The sequence below is a fragment of the Dromaius novaehollandiae genome, chromosome 18, assembly GCF_036370855.1.
Source record: "Dromaius novaehollandiae isolate bDroNov1 chromosome 18, bDroNov1.hap1, whole genome shotgun sequence".
NCBI lineage: Eukaryota > Metazoa > Chordata > Aves > Casuariiformes > Dromaiidae > Dromaius > Dromaius novaehollandiae.
The window spans coordinates 10,816,262-10,831,032 of NC_088115.1; positions in this window are offsets into that span (position 1 = coordinate 10,816,262).

Below are 14,771 nucleotides of genomic sequence, written 5' to 3' on the forward strand. Positions count from 1 at the left end.
CAGAATGGCTCAGTACATTTGCAGAGAGATTGTCCTAGAAAAACTAAATATGTTGGAAGAAAATCAGCCATGTGGTAGCACCCAGAATTAGTATCCATCCAATTATAATTGCAGCTTTACCTTGAAAACCTGGGGACCATGATATAATTTGTATGAAACAATACTTCTACCAAGATATTTAGGCCGTAATTCTGCGCTAGACTGTAAGTGGGGAGAAGCTTGGGTTAGCTTGGCATGTGCTTTTTTCAACTACCATTTCCTTAATGGATTCGGAGGTTTTTTGTTGTTAATATTGTGAAATGAATACATTTGTTTTGTTAAAACTTAGCATTTATTGGCATTTCTTTTAATAGTATTTTTCTAAATATTTAATGTTTATTACCTTTTTATTTATGCATATATCACCTTACTAATTATGGTGGTGCTAGACTGATGACATGAGTTATTGAAGTACACCTGCAGTCTTCCACAGTTTTAGTTTCAAGAGGTGAACACTTTTAGAGCCTTACTAATAACTGTTGAGGCTAGGATGTACAGTCATCTAAAGAGAAGTACAGGGACTTTTTTAAAGTTCTGAGGATGTGAAGAGTTGAGGGGATGGGGAGGACATAACTTTCACTTTGAATGCGGGAGTTGTTATTGTGGGTGTGCTTCAAAATCCAACTTAGTTTTATCTTGCAGCTGTACGTGCTTTGAGCAGGGGAAAGCTATAATACTGTTGAAGTCCATTGCCATTCAGAGATAAATACTGCATTGCTTCAGCTCCAGAGGATCAGCCCGGAAGATCTATAATGATAGTAATTTTTCAATATGTGTTGCTATTCTGTGTGTGTGCAAGGATATGGCTTCCTAGATTCCCTTAACCCAGGCTTATATCTGAGTTTATCTGTGGAAATTTGAAGTTACCCAATAATCAGAAACTGTTTTATGTGTTTTGGGGGGTTTTTTGAGTACTACCCCATTATTAGTGCAAGGTCAGTTCCTCCTCGGAAGCACCCGGGATTCAGCACCCAGGGTTGTAACAGCCTGGTTGGGGTTTGAACGCAATGTTTGGGTTGCAGCAGTTCCTGTGAAGCTCCCAATCCGACGTGCTTCTCTCCCTCCTCCCCTGTTCTCCAGTGAGAGCAGTGTGGTGTTGGCCAGGCTTTGGATGGAGCCTCCCATCTCCCCCAGTCCTTCCTACCCCGAGGCTTCTCCCCGCCTCTGCCCTCTCCCTTTAGAAAGCACCTCCCGTCCGTAAGGGTAGCAAGGTGCTGCTGCTCTTCCACCGGCTTTGTGAGCTGCTCTCCGATCAGGTCGTCTTAAGCGCAGTTGTAGGTCGACCTTTAGGGTTAAAAGTAAAGGGAAGAACTTACCATGCTGAAAGGTAGAAGAGTCTCTGGGGAAACTCCTTCCCTTCTCCTTTCCATCCTTTCTTCTCCAGTCCTGTAGAGAAGTAGGTCTGAATGCTTGGAGACAGGATGATCCCTCAGCAAACGCTCTCGGTGGGTCCTGAGGAAAGGAGTTATCAGAGCCAGCATCCCGACTTGTCCTGTGTACAGAAGAGGGTTGGTCAAGAGAGAGGGGTAGGAGTGGACTGCGCCTGTCAAGTAGCTGTTTTTGTCCACTTCCATTGCTAGGTTTGATAATGTTTCCTGCAACCTCATTTAAAATGAGGAGCAATGGAAGCCTTATACAAGCTCTGTAAACGGAGAGTTAGTTTACTGAGGAGTGCATGTGACTTACTTGGCTGCATTTTCTTATGACTGAACCTTGAATATGGGGAGAAACACTCAGACAAGTCAGTTAGTTTCTTTGTTTTTCTCCTTTTCTCCTTGCTAATGAGAAGAGCTGCAGAGAAGGGAAGAGTTCCCCTAGTTAATTGATAATTTTCTAGCTGACAGTCACACCAAAGTCCCTGGTGTGAAATGCTAGGAGAAAACAATTCTGAGTGAAGAATAAAAAAAATAGTATCAGTAAGAACTAGCTATATTTTGCCAGATAACTTTTCACTATGGTTTAGTCTCTAGAGATTGCTTCTCAAATAAATATCAAACATGTAATTACCTGTTGCTCAAGATGCAACGTAATAACAACAGCATGTCACAAGACTGGTTCTGCCAAAATTTTCTTAGACGAATGAAAAGGAAAATACACCTGAACCTTTGGATACATATAGGACTAAATCTTCAGATAGTACAAATCCAAGTAATTGCTTTAAGCTCCGAACAACTACAGTGGGATGAGTATTTTGGCTATTTACTCCATGAGCTGTGGAATTTTTTGGTGCCCTCTGCTTCATCCCTAAAACAGCATCAGTTCAGAACTGAGCCAGTAAACTGGCAGATGTCCCTCTGTGCACCGTGAATGAAGATTTCCCAATTCACGCTTAACAAAGTCAGTATGGCAAATGTAATATAAGAATGGGACCCAACAAATCTTGTTAGCAAGATTTTCTTGCTGTACTATTGCAGAGATGTTTATACTTGCTCATCAAAATGTCATTTTATTCTTTGATATATTAAGTATTTTCTCTCGCTATTCACAATTGACTTTAGCATGTTGTTATAACTTTAGATGGTAGAGGTTAAAGAAGATGTAATGCTGCTCCTACTTAGGTGACAGGAGGCTCATGCTGAGGTGTAAAGTGATCTGACTCCATACTCTTGAAGCTGGCACCTTAAACTTGGTAACTGGCTGCTGAATTTTCTTTCTTTGGATGAGACATCACCTCCAGACCCTCACATCTACCTTTCCATATATAAAATTTTGAGATTTGCATCTACCCTTAAGAATCTAGAATCACGTAGTTTTACTTTTCCATCACTTTTCCTTTTAATAGACATATGTGCATTACACTGTAAGAAATGCAGTGCCAATTTCTTCTCATGGGATTAAACTGAGTGGTGATATTCAGCTACTGTACCTTGATGTCAGCCTGTCTTTGGGGGAATCTGCTCTCTCGACGTGCACAGAATATCCAACTCTGCTATTACCATGAGGATCTGAGGATGAAATTTTGCCTCCAATGTCTGGGTGCCACTGGGACTACTCGTGCTATGTATAATGCATGATGCGAGTTGCTGCTGCATTTTTCCCCCCCTTCATTTTACTCAGTAGCTCTAATCTTTTTCTCAGGACTTGTGCAGCACAAATGCCTATAAAAGACACTGTATACTGCTCTTAGTGGTTGCTAATGAGCAGGTGATCTTTACAATTTTGTGGCAGGAGTGCTAGGGAGGCCTTGTGCAAACACGATTCGTGTAAATAAAAGGCCAGTTATTGTGGCATTTTCACTAGTGACAAATGGGTTTAGAGATGCAGCCTGCTGTGCACCACTAATTAGAGCCCAGAAGCTATTCTTAGATACTTACTGTGTATTTTTACAGCACATCATAGCAATTTAACAGCAGCTATACACGCTCATGTGGAAGTCGAAGTAATTTTATTCATTCAGAGATGGCTTTTGGATTCTGCCTTGGAAAAGACAGCTCAAATGTTTTGAGAGTACCGTATTTTCTGTGCTCTAAGACAGTGAAAATAAATAGCTTTCTTTAAAAGATTAATTACCACCTTTGTGCAGGCGCAGACCTGACAAATACCATGCATCAAGTATAATATTTACAGAGTTGGCGCTTGCTCTCAGCTGGACCTGCGCCCATCTCCGTGCCCACCCCCGTGGTGGCTGGGGCTGGCTGATCTGACCGGCGATGGGCCCACCAGCCCCGGCTGGAGCAGAGCGGGAGCTGACGTCCCGGCTTCTCCTCCGCTCTTCTCCTCCGCTCCAGGCGAAGCCCAACTGAATTTTGTTAGAGCAAACACTTACGAAGTTGAAATAGTATCTCTGTGTTTTCTACACTCCTCCTGTAGCTCTGTTGTGCTTATTCTGATATTTCTGAGGCAGACGTGCCTGGAATCCCTTGGTGCTGGGTTGGAGAGAAGGCAGGAGAAGAAGGGATCGCTAACACGCGTGCCCACATCCTGGCTGGGAGCAGAAAATGGCAGTTGTTTGAGGAAAAACGAGTTAGCATCTGGAAATGACAAAATTGAGTTGACTTTTTGTAAAATTCCAAGTCTGAGCATATTTCAGGATAAGGTTCTTCTGCTGGAGGAGAAATTGCCTGGAAAATAAGATGAAGGTTTCTAGTCTACAAATGTGGTGCCTGAAGAGAATAGCCTCATTCCATCTAGGAAGAGGAGGGAGAAAGGAAGAAAAAAAACAAAAAACAAAACTCTTAAAGGTATTTTGCTCGTTAAAGTAAAGGATGCTTTAACTGCGGCACAGACTTGCACCCTGGACAGCTTTGTATGCAGGAATCAATCCTGTTTAAGGTATTGAAACTCCTCCAAATACCTATTCACACACGTACTCAAACGTCTGCAAAAGCAGGCCATACATGAGTGAACAGCTATAGACGTGCTTAAATGCTTGTAAGCTGTGCAGCTGTCTCAACTTGACAAAGCTTTTACTTATTATATAGCAAAATCTTTAGCTAGCAAAAACTTCTTAGCTAGCAAAATTTCAGAATGTTTTTCTGAATTTCAGAGTGGACTTTCAGGCCAAAGGTGGTGATGAGGCAAATAAAACTGTATGTGAAGCTCTCAGTATTAGCAATTCTGGATACAGCTTGAGAAAAGCAGGCCTGGAGGTGCACCTTGAGATCTTTTGGAAATAGATGCTGAAATGGATATAACTTAGTCTAAAGGGTTTCTTGTTTGTTGATAACAGTGCGTTTGGGGGGGGGGGTTTGTGTCTGGTTATGTGTTTACTTCTCATCTCAGTGAAGTTGTCAGGTTTCCTTGGGTTTTGGTTTAGCCGAGTGTTGGGAATTACGATCGGAAGATGTGCCACACCAGCTGTAATGAAGGGACATTCCCCTCCTGTCGCTCCAGCCAAGTCTGATTGACATCTCCAAACTCGGCTTTCCCTCGGTGAGTCCGTTCTGAAAGAACCGCTTAGCGTAGAAGGAAGCGTGGAGGTAACGGGCAGGTGTTTGGCAACCTGAAAGATATGGTAAGGGGACTCTTTTTAACTTTCTACAGAAGCAAGTACATTGAACAACTAGCAAGGCGTAAGTCCTGAGGTGGATTAAATAGTAGTGGGCGTATGCTAGTGCCTTTACGATATTAGGCAGAATTGATAAATCCTGCTAATGAGCAGTATCATTCTTACAGTTAAGAAATTCAACAGGAGATGTTCAAGGTGAGGGGAAGCAGCAGGTCTGCTGAACTTCGTGCGGCAGGGGGAAAACAGCTTGCAGAGAGGCCAGGGGTGAGCTGGAAGTGGCTCACAGCTTTCTGTAGGACTGAGTAGATTTGAGTAAATGTTCAGCAGAATATTTGCTTTTAAAGATACTTTAAATATTTGGTTTGCATGTTGAGAACTGCTAATTTTTGCACTTCCAATTTCACGAGAAAGATCCTCAGAACGAGGATCTGTTCTTAAAAGCAACAACCAGTGTTTTTCCTGCATAAAATCTCAAGAGCTGAATGTTGTCATTAAGTGTCTACAAGCTGGCAACTCCAGTGTTTGGGACTGGGGATTGTAAAATGACAGAGATGCTCAATATAGAGAGGGAGGAAGAAGGGTTTCTTTGGGAAATGCCAGTTCATGATCCTTCATATTCTGGCAAAAGAGATAAAGTACTTGTTGGGTTGAGTATGAGCGTTCAGTAGGTGTGACATAGAGTAGGTTCTGCCTGTGCTGGAGGTTGACCCGTGGTGACGTACTGTTGGCCACTCCAGCTGAGCTCTGCACTTCAGACCTTTACATTTGGTTAATAATGATATGTGCTGGCTTGCTTGAAGTAATTACAAATATAGTTCAGCTGGAGTAATTGGACTCACAGCTCCGGCCTAGGGTGATGAATCGCTGTTCTCTCTCAGAGAGTTCAGAAATTTCCCTGTGTAACTCTTGTCTGTGTGTATTCCTCCTGGACTGGTCCAAAGAAACATGAATTCTTGCATCTCTGGCTGCCTTGCTTCTGAGTTCAGGTGGTAGAAGATTGTTTTTAAGCTCTTCGGGTATCTTGTTCAGTCCTTTGTGGTAGTCTGCTTCCCATGGAGAGGAAGCTCTTGGGTTTATTTTGGACTAAGATCCTGGAAAAGTAAGTGGCAGGGGTTTAAGTGCATATGTCTCGTACCTGTTCTTCTTGTGCCTTCCTGAGAGGGAAGGGCCGGAGGCCTCCTGAAATTCGTAGCAAATGTCCTGTGTGTCTCTGACTGAAGTCTTCAAACGTGGATGTGATGCGTGAGACCAGCTCATGAGCGTATATTCTTGTCTGTTATCACAGAGGCAACTAAATGTTGCTCTTGTTCTTTCACACCTACGTCTTCTGTCTCTGCCAAGATATGTTTCCTTCATCTGTAGCCTTATTTAGCATGCTGTCCACCTACTATCTGCATTTTCATTATGTATTTTAAATGAGCAATAAAATACCCATTTACATAATGAATACATTTATATTGATATTATGTTATATAATTTGGAGATGTACTTAATTATAACATATTTATAATTAGGTCTCTTGCTATGCCAGCTAGCTGTTATGTTATTTATAAAACTTGGGGAATAGTAGAAAAACATGAATATTTGGATGTGCAAACAATCTTTTGTAACCCTTTTGTGCCTGTCTCCATGTATTTTGGGATATTCCTCTTTCGCTGAGATGAATATTGATGGAAAACACTTTTGAGAATTTGTTAATGAGAATATGCTGTTGAGAAACTGCAGTTGTATCAATTTTAATTTGGATTGAATTTGCTGGTTATTTCAGATCAGGAGGTAAAACTGTGGGGTTTTTTTTGTTTGTTTGTTTGTTTTTTAATTGGCAGGACTAAACAAAATAGTGCGATCATTCAGGAGTTTTACCTCTTTTAAAAACTTAAGCCTGAAGGGTTGAACATCCAAGGGTCTTAAGTGGTTTTTTTTTTTGACAATCCAGATTTTATTTTCATACCACTGATTGTCATCTTGTAAAACCTTCCTTTCCATGCTTTAAAATGGATAGAGACTAAAATATGATGGACTGGGTGTGATGGGTGAAGAGGCACTGTCTTCAAATGAAGATTTCAGCTTTGGAGATAACTGATGGTTTTGGACACGTCAGTGTTTGAAGGAACCAAACTTCAGAGCTTCAGAGGAACCTTGCATTGGGGAGAACCTTACCACCTTACAAAATTCAGTCTTTTAAAAATGCTCCCAAATGTGCATCCCAAATAAGTAAAAATTATTGAAGTGTTCAGTTTATACTTTTTGCATATGCTGTTTCTTGACTAGAGCTATCACTGAGGGCAAACAGTGCTCTTATTTTGGGGGGGGGGGAATTCAGGTTTCACACATTAGCTATTTGTGGTTTGTTTATCTTTTGTGGAAGCAATGACCTAGGGTGTCTCTTGCCGAGTGTGGTCTCCATAGAAACTAGCTGACTTGTGGCATGTTTGTGTTCTGGCAGGAGCCTAAAATAGTCGTTAACCACATACTGTGTAAGGAGGAGCAATAGTCCTGTTAAACATCGGGAAAGTCGTCCATGGTCTAATATTTAAAGTTGAGCGTACCAGGGAGCGAGAACTGCTGCGCTACCCTTGCTCAGGCTGTGACTGATGTGTGGTGTGAAGATGGCCCATATATATATGAGGTATATGCATATAGAAGGTTGAGCTTGGGCTTACCTGGTGAAAGTTATTTTTGCAAAGGTATTAAATGTAATCAACAAAGAGAAGTAAAGCACATGAGTAAAAGCAATCTTTAGGTGTTATTGCCAGTAAAAAGCTATATCTTTAAACCAAGGGGCAGGAGGCCTTCACTAAAAGGTGAATTCAGTTTGCTTCATGACGTCATGTTCTCCCTTCCATTAAGGAAAACAACAATTCAGAAAGCACATTTTGAACTGAATTGTGAGCTCTCTAATTCTTCTTTTAAAATTACACAAAGCAGGTTTTTTCATGTAAGTAATAGCAAAATCAAGACATTCTTACTCAGTTTATATCCTACTCTATTGCTTCCTGTAGAAAAGGATTCGTAGCGTGATGTCCACAGCTTCCCTTGCACAGCACTGGCTTGCAGAGATGAGTTGGAGGTATGGACATAGGCTGGAGAGCGACCACCCATCTGGTGGGGTGGTCCGTGTTTCAGAAAGGAAACCAAAACCTCTTGGAAAGGGCAGCTCTCTAAAGTAATTCTAAGTATTAAGATTAATGCTGAAAATTAAACTAAGCTTTTTTCATCTCACAGTTTAGTCAATGCGATGACTTCTGTTTTAGTAATACAGAAAAATAGCAGCTATTTACTAATAAATCAGTTCAGGACAAAAACACTGAAGCATGTTGCTCTAATTCCTAAAGAATCCACCTTTAATTTTAATTCTAATTAATTAATTGGGGCTTGGATTATCACACTTAGTTTTCTGCTCCAGTGAAGAACTGTAACTCTGAAGAGGATGTCCTGTACTCTTCGTTCTTGCTTTTGCTTCCATTGTGTAACAGTTAGCTTCTGTATTATGGTACCTTCAACACCTTCCTAGTTCTTAGATGTTTTGTTCAGCTTTGATTAGAATAAGTTTCATGTGATGTTTATTTTATTTCTTACCTGAATGAGTCTTGTGACTGTCCATTACTTCTCAGTAACATTCACTACTGTTTTCTTAAAACTGACTGTTTTCATAAGGAACCAAGTAGAAATGTTTTTGTGTGGTCAGATCCATCCTCCTACTCAAAGCAGGATTAGTGATGATATGTGCTCAGGTCAACTGTAGTTTTTTCTACTCAGGTCTTGAAAGCCTCCAGGACATATATGGTAGACACTCTAAGGCTATGCACTTACCGCATTTGGTGTGTTATTTAGAAGGCTAGTTCAGTTCTGTTGAAAGTATATTCTGTGTAGTCCAGGTTTATAATTTTTAATTGTCGATGCTATGGGTTTTTTGTATACATGTAGGTCAGAGTTGTTGGCAGGAAAAACTGAAAAACTGCATATTTGAAATCAGCTCTTGGAGAACTTTATATGTCTGGCTACTGTAGCAGAAAGACATTTTTATTTTGATGGAGGGGAAGGAAAAGACTCCTTCAGTGTTAACTCAAGATGTGTATTTTGTTTCTAAAGTTAAATTTGAATACAAATTCAATAGAAATCAACCTCTTTCTCTCCCTAAACATGCGCTAGAGAATTATGGCCAAAATCTAGGACCAAGATATGCTGAACTTGGCAGCTTATTTATTGTTTTATTGATTACCATTCAGAGAAGAGCAGCAATAGTGAAACACTCAGTACAGTTTCCCTATCTTTACTCTTATTTCTGTCTCTCTGTGGATTACTCTGTGTATAAGCAGTAGAACATTTCAATTGCCCACCTATCTTGTGTGTCAAAGAGCAGAATGAAGATTCTGGGCTACTTGGCTGTATTTTCAACATACCATTTCTATAACAATAAACAAAAAAAGACTAGAAAAGTGATATTTTTCTTGGTTTGCTTTATTTAAAAAATATTTTTCATTTATGTAATATATCAGGTGTGTGATACTCCAAAGAATAAAAACGCAAAAAAACAAACCAGAGGACAGAATTGCTGTTTGGTATTGATTATAGTGTTTTGCTGTGGTACAGTAGCATTACAGGTAAAAGTTGGCACACATAAGAATGTGCACAGAGATGTCCTGCTGCACGAGCAGGAGGGCGTTTGGTGAAAGTTAATGGGACCCTCTGTCCGTTATACCTAGCCGTCTGGAAAGAGTTGCATAGTTGAATGTGAGAAGACAAATGGAGCTCTTGCAAGAGAGGTTTGTATGAAACGTAGGAACTGAGCGGGTTCGACGTGAGGTAGAATTGCATACTGCAGTGATTTTTCGACTTTTTCTGTGACGCTTTGTTAGAAAATTCTCAGGATTAGATCTGGATGGGAATCGATTTTCATGTCCTGTGAAAACTCGAAATTAAAATGTGCCAAGGAATTGAACCTCTGCCATCTTTATGGGTACATCTGCTCTCCGTGGGCAGGTCCTAACCGATTTGCCACTGGTCAGGAAGTTCTGTGGCAGTCTCTTTTTCTCTCTCCCTCCTTTTCCTCCTCTACCACACCCTCTTTGTTTTGGGTCCAATGAATTTAATTTCTGAGGGGAACCATGTAAGCCATTTCCAGACCAGAATGGTCTGGAACATTTTCCCACCCAGAAGTGCATAATGAAAGATCAGAGTGAAATCCATTCAAACCCCCCAAAATGATGCTCTGTTTTATAGATATTTAAAGGTGAAAGTGAGAAACTTAACTGAATGTAGATGATGATAATAGCTGTAGATGCTAAGATCACCATCTTACATACAAAGCTGTTTTGAGGATAGTGTTTTAATATAACCCTCAAAGGGAGAAGCTCTATTTGTAGCCTTTGTGCAGTATGTGCAAGGTCTAACTCCAGGTGAGCTCAATGAGAAGTCATGAAATTGCAACTCAAAACGGTCGCTACCAGAAGCTCTGCAGATGGTTCAAGCAGACCCCAGGACTTCATTTCTACTCTTGGTCACAATATATTGAGTAATGCTGGAAATGTGCAGTCTTTTAAGTATTTGCTATGTGGTGTGCCACAAGTGCCTAGGCTTCCAGAAGGCTGTTGTAAGACAGGGTTTTGCAAAGCTTCTGCTCACACTCCTGAAGCAGACAGTTATTTTCTTGTACTTCAGTAAGATAGGGTCTCCAGAGTTGGTTCCTTTTAGTTAGGTTGCCACGGCGGCGTTTTGATCAGTGGAAGTACGCTCAGGACTAAATGTATGCAACTAATGGTAGCGCTGAAGAAAGACCGGAGCATAACAATAAATGTGTGATTACATGAATAAACACTCCAAGTCCTTGTTAGCAGGTATGTCAGAGTGACGTATGCCGCCAACTCGTTTGAACAGAGCAGACGTCATCTGAATAGGACTGCAATGGAGTCACAGTAGTTGCTATTAGGAACAAATTGTGCACTGTACATAAAAAGGTGAGATGCTGTCTATGCCCCAGATGATGAGGGAAAGATACAGCCAGGCTATTGTTTAAGTACTTCTGGGACATGTCGAACAGAAGGACTAGAGGAAGCTTTCCCTATCAACCAAAAAATACAGAATAGAAGGAAAGAGATCAAAGTACCTCACTGGCTCACTTTAAAGGCTGTGAATTAGCTCTGGGCAAGGTGTTAATTAAAAAAAAATCCAGAAGAATGCTTCGGGATTTGCATTTTGCTGCAAAACTCAAGTCAGTTGTGAAGTTCGTCACTGTATAAGAGAGTTTTTCTGTAAACCTGGCCTGGTGCGCGTTTCAAATCAATGATGTAAAACAGCTATTGGCAAGGATCGATGCATTTGTCACATCAGAACTCAGCTATGTGATCTGCTTTACCTAGAAGTGATAGTAGTCTGATTTATCAAAGTAGCCCAGACGTAAGCCTCATTCTGGAGTTTCATTTGTAGTTTTTATAAACTATTTATGGAGCATATTTTGTTCCTTTTCTCCCTGCCCCACTGTATATTTTTAAAAATATACAAAGTGAAGGACTAAATAGTCAAGATTCAGGGGACGCTTAAGATCCAGTGGGTCTTAATTTGATCTCCTGTATGCTGTTCCTGCTTTTCAATATTTTGTGCACACTCTGAGTAACTTGCTGTTCACAGCTATGTTGATATGAATAGAGACATGCTTCAAGAGAACTGGTGAACTTCATCACCCTTATTTGAAACCCAAGGCTAGTTTATTAAAAAAGATAGTGCTTGATCTGTTTTGAAGGAGTCAGTTATAAAAGTGCTGGTGGGCAGTCAGGATTTTGGTGATGCGAGGGGTATCTGATTTGCGTTGTGTTCCTCACAGATTCCCAGTGAGGTGCTGAGAAGTCGCTGTCTCTCTGGGCCGTGGCTCTCTGCAGAGACAAGCCTCTTCTCTGTCTTACCTCTGAAGCCCACTAGGAATTAAGTGAAAGGAGAAACAGGGAGGCACTACCGTGAGAAATGAATAATAAAGCACTTAAAATGTTTAGAATGAAGCACAGTAAATACATTGAGAATGACAGGATGCTAAGTATTGCATACAATTAATAAAGTTGTGCTTTTTTCTTTTTTTAACCATAGTTTCTGCAGTGTATCCATGCTGAATCTCGCAGGAGGCATCTCTTTTCTATTAGCTGAATTTTAACTAGCATAGCTTCTCAACACTGTGGGAGATTTATGATCTCATCTCTCTTCCAGTGTCTCTATAATTAAGTAAACCTAGGGGTAAGATTTAGTCAAATGATGCTGAAATTAAACTCATTCCACATCTTCTGAAAGGTTCCAAACTTATTCAAGCCAGGATTTTGAATGTACATGTGCTGCATTTCAACCTGGCTTATTCTTCTTTTAAGCTAATAGAAACAAACAACTTTTAGCACTTCTGAAAAGTAACAGGCAGCCGTAGAAAAAAGCTCCCCCACGTATGAAGCCTCCTAGGTGTTATTTAGGATCCCGAGATGCTATTATACCTTTCCATCCATTGCTGTGCTTATTGGAGCATAGTATTAATGCATTCTACTGTAAAGGCTATGACGTAAAGCATTTGCTTGACTTCAGAGCTCATAATCTGTTCGCATGCTTTATTGCTTCAGTATGAAGTGGCTCTAGAGCCTCTTCTGCTTGCCATGAGGCTGTTGATTTTGCAGTATCTTTAGAGTGCAAGTTGGAGTCCTTTTTCTGGCTGCTGTGACATGTGCAATGGCTCCTGTTACTGCCTATTTTATTACCATCTTTGGTATTGTTAGGTACCGTTCCAGATAACAGTACTACCTGATGAAAGAGTACATCATACCATTGTGATGGGCTAAAATCATTGCATTTTAGCAAATGAGTAAATAGGTTTGTTCATTCTTTCCCTTTTACAAAACAAAGGGAGAAAATATCTTTCGTAGTGTGCTTTGAGATCTGCAAATACAGTGTGAAATATGTATGTAAAGTGCTTACTTCTAAAAATAAGAAATGTAGGAGCTAAGAGTTAAATATGGAGGTGCCGTATATATTAGAATAAAGAAGCCTACTGTTCATTAAACCCGTCAAATAATAAAAGTTCTGGGGGAGGCTAATAAGTCCACCAGTGCCTACACTGAGATGTGACTCACCATGCGTTGGAGAAGAATGTTTTAAAATGCTGATAGGTGACATAGTTTTGAGGCATTGAGTGAAGAGAATTAACAGCAAAATTATGGCTGAACTTGGAGTGGCCACCGTGGAGATGACATTCCTGCTGTAATTACTAGCTACAGTGCGAGTTCTCTGACTAGCTTTGAAAATCTCAATTTCTCAATATGTATAGTCCTTTCTCAAGCATCCTCTAATCTATGCTGCTTTTATTGTTCCCTTCCCTTTCCTCCCTGGCAGTGGTGCTTAGTGACTGTGCAATATTATTAGAGCCTAACAATTTTAGGGTAATCCAGTTTGTGCATGACTGAGTCCTGAATGCTACCAATAACTCACTAGCAGAAATCTGAAGACCTTTGGCAATCTTCACTTTTGCAAGAAATATTTTAAATAAGCAGTATAGTAAACTGCTGATTATCACAGTTAGCCAACTCCTAATGTATTACCGTTTTGAGGCCGACTCTTACTGTAACTCAGAACGGCAAGGTTTTATTCTCTTTCTTCTTATGGAAAAATTGCTATAGCACTAAGTCTGAAACCAGCTGAAGTTTTTAATTTGATTTTGATTGGCTGAAGGGGGGTTCTGTGATTAAAAACAAGGAATTTCAGACAAATAATTCAGACATCTCGCAGACTTTGGATAAATAATGCCTGTAAATACTAGATGGACTATGTAATGCTATGGAAATATGTAGAATAGAATATGGCACAGAGAACTTAAAATATCTTCACAAAGAACTGTGGTGTGACTGTGGAGACAACTCTTCCTGATCTCCTTAAGCCTGCATTATCTAAGCTGCCAAATTTTCGGCACTTCATAGGGGACGTTTGCCAGCGTGCGGGGTGGGATTTGCCGTGGCTTCGGTCGCTCGAGGGCTGGCTCCCTGGGCTGGGCTCTCTGCGCAGTCCGTGCGGAGAACAGATACCTCGGGCGTGCAGTTTGTCTCTGCATCATACGGATGTAGAAGGTGGGCTGGGATGGCTCTGCATATTTCTCTCTCTCCACACTGACTGTAAAAGTAGCTTGCTTAGCTTAAGGACTTAGCTTTGATGGCTGAAGCTTGGTGAACTCCGGTTTCTTTGTTCTTTTCTTTCACTTCCACCAGTTAAGTTTGGAGGAGTTTGAAATCGGTGAGCTGCACTTAGCTACAAGTATGGACCCTTAAATGGAAATGCCTCTGATTTTACAGCGAGGTAGTAAAGAGAAGCATCAGGCCAGCTCAGTCTTGCATGTTTTATTAAATGCAGTGCATTACAGCTGCAAAGTCTGTCTACTGCCTGAATATTTGAGAATTGCATTTATTTGTCTTTTCTATTATATGATTTTAGAAAAACAGCATTCATATCTTTTCTGGCTTAAAAAAGGTTAATTTATAAGATAGTATCAAAACTCAAAGTTATGTTACTTTAAAGTGAATTTCTTTTAGTCTGTTTTTTTGGCTAGAATTTTGAGTGTCTGTGTAACTGCTACTATAGAGTACTTTTCTAGATCCTCACTTAAAAAAACTCCAACATTTGTGTTTGTTAAGTTAGATATAAACAAAATATTTGGAATGGACCATTCCAAGCAACATGTGCTTATAGAGTTCCCTGAATATATAAAATAAATACAACTCTTCCTATCTGACAGCTGCTCTGTGGCTTTAAACATCTCTGCATGATGTAACAG